This window comes from Aspergillus campestris (genome assembly GCF_002847485.1).
Source record: "Aspergillus campestris IBT 28561 chromosome Unknown P168scaffold_4, whole genome shotgun sequence".
In the NCBI taxonomy this organism is placed as follows: domain Eukaryota; kingdom Fungi; phylum Ascomycota; class Eurotiomycetes; order Eurotiales; family Aspergillaceae; genus Aspergillus; species Aspergillus campestris.
In genome coordinates this window covers 3,287-6,572 of record NW_020194339.1, presented here as the reverse complement: position 1 = coordinate 6,572, position 3,286 = coordinate 3,287, and positions in this window count along the sequence as shown.

Below are 3,286 nucleotides of genomic sequence, written 5' to 3'. Positions count from 1 at the left end.
ATTAAATTCTTTAAACTCTTTAAGACAAGCTAGTATCTACTAGTAAAGCTTAAAAATATAATATTATTATTAAATATTATTTATTATAGAATTATAATTATAATTAGTTACTAGATATATAGATTAGCTAATAAAAAAATACTTATATAAAAGTTATTAAGCTAAATATTACTAAGATATAAGATCTAATTAGATTACTTTATAATTTTATTAATTTAATTAATTATATCTTTAAGTATTTTATAATTATATAATAAAATAAATTATTTAAGATTAAAAAGATAAACTAATTTTATTTTTTTATTTTTTAATTAAGTATTTTTAAAATTTAAACTTAACTTATTAAATAATCTATAATTATTAAAGATTATAAATATAATTTTAAAAAATTAATTTAACTTCTTAACTTTTTTCTTCCTAAATTAGTAATATTTTTATAAAAAAGAATCTAATAACAGCTATTATATATTTAAGGATTATTATTATATTAATAAATTACTTAATAAATTAACTAGTTTTATTAAAAATTAAGAAATAATTAATTAATTTAAAGAAGCCTAAACTAATAATAATTATTATATATTTAAAGACTATTATTATATTAATAAATTATGAAATAAATTAACTAGTTTTATTAAAATTTAAGAGATAATTAATTTTTTTAAAAAAAGCTTGAAATTATAAGTTCTCTAGAATAATATATAATTAAGTTTTAAAAAAAAATTCCAGAAGCTAAAAAAGATAAAAGAAAATATTATTATAATTATTATATTTTTTATAAACTAATTATAAGGAGAGATTCTAAGTTATATATAAATTTATAATATTATATCTAATATTTATATTTATAATAACTTGAATTTATTTATTAAATATTATCTAGTAACTAATCTAAATCTTATTATTTATATTAGTAATATAAGCTTAGTAATTAAAGATTTTAATATTATTAAGATAACCTTAACTTATTAATACTTTTATAATATTATTAAGCTAATTTAGATTACTTATATACTAGATTTTTATATTAATATTATATTTATAAGCAGAGCTAAATAAGCAGGTATTTTCTTTAATTAATATCTTAATCACCTTGAAATGTATAATTTTAAAATTATTTATTTAATTAAGTAATTATATAAAATTATCTTAATAAAATAGGACTCTTCTATAAATTAGTTACTTGATAATTATTTATTCTCTTTAATTATAACTTAAATAATTATTTTAGTTATAGTAGAAAATTCTTCTAATTACTATTTTTAAGTCTAGTCTAACTTATTAAAGACTCTTATATATCTTTAATATTATTAAATAAAATATTTAAATGAATAAATTATTAATTATCTTCTTAAAGCAGTAGAAGAACTGTAACTAAATTTTTAAAAAAAGAAAGTTAAAAAGTTTAAATATTATTTTATATATCTAATATCTAATTTAAAATATTAAATATTAAGATTATTAATTAATATTAATAGTTAATTATTTAAAATACTCTATTAAGATCTTATTTATATAACTAAAGTATATAATAATAAGTAATATATTAGTTATATATATTATCTAGTTACTAAATATTATTATAAAATTAATATCTAATAAAAATCAGAGGTTATTTATTTAATTAAAGTAATTATTAATTTTCTTAAAAATTATTTTAATATTTATTTAAAGATTATTCACTTTAATAATAATATTACTTTATTAAATAAATCTAATAAATTCTATAATAAAAAAAGACTTTAATATAATTAATTACTATTATATTAGTCTGAATAGAATCTCTTTATAAAAAGATTAAAAAATATAATTATTATAAAAATATATTTTTTTAAAAAGTCTTAAGAATCCTGATCTCCTATTAACTAAAAATTATTAATATTATTATTTATCTACTTAATTATACCCTAAATAAGTAACTTAATTAAAAAATCTCTTATAAAGTATTTTATAAGAGGATTTCCAAGTATCTTAGTTATATAATATAAAAATTAATTATTTTAAACTTAAAGAAGTATAGCTCTAAAATCTATATTTAGATTATTAATATTTTATAATTAGCTAAGCTATAATTATAAGTTATAATTAGTTACTTAGTTAGATATATTATATAAAATATTTAATAAATATAAATATTATTAAAAAATTAAGTAATTTCTACAAGAAATTATATATTTAATAAAAATTAATTCTTCTAAGTAAATATAGATTATAAAAAGTTAATTTTAAATAATTAAATTTTTAATTAAATAATTACTTATCTTAAATTTAATAATCTTATTAAAAACTTTATTAAGAACTTTAATAATACTATTTTTAACTCTAAACTAGTTACTTAATATAATAATTTTATATTAGAAAATAATAATAATTTGAATTAAATTACTAAATTAAATAATAAAAAGATAGAGGATTAAGTTATTTTAAAAATTAATTAATAATTATTATTTTCTTCTTTAATAAATAAATTAATTATAAAATCTATATTAGTAAATAAAATTATTACAGGAAGCCTGTCTAACTAAGTAATAATTTTTATAAATAATATAATTTTTAATATCTTAGACTATTATAATTTAAAGAGAAATTAATCTTTCTTATTTAACCTATTAAATAAATATTATAAGATTTTTAACTCAGCTCTATCACAGGTTATATTTATTAATAAAAAAAAGATTTATTAAAAGAATCTTCTAGACTCTTCTTCTAATTAATAAATAATATTAAGTTATTCTTATTCTTATAGTTTTAAATATATAGTAATTATTAAATTTGACTAGTTATTATAAATAAACTTATTTACTATAGTTCTAAAAGACTTAATTAATAAAAATATATATATATTATCTCTTAAATAAGTATTTATATATAAATTTATTTAAACTAATTACTTAAATAGATATAAGATAAGACTTTATACCAGAGATAATTTATAGAAAATATTTAATAAAAAAACTAGGATTATAATCCTGGTAACTTATATATTATAGATTATTCTAGTCCTAATAGCTACTTTTAATCTAGAAGTAGAATAATAAGATATAGTAAATATATATCTTAATAGTCTTATGAAAAAGAATATATATATTTATTATTTAATTAGATATAAGTATAAAAATCAGGTATTACAGCTAAATCAGGTCTTATATAAACTTTATAACTTAAGAAATTTATAATAAAATAAACTTACTAAAATATTTCTTATTCTAGAATTAAATTCTAACTCTAAGAATTCTTATTTATTTACTAATAAATATATAATTATTATTATTTTTATTAATAATAT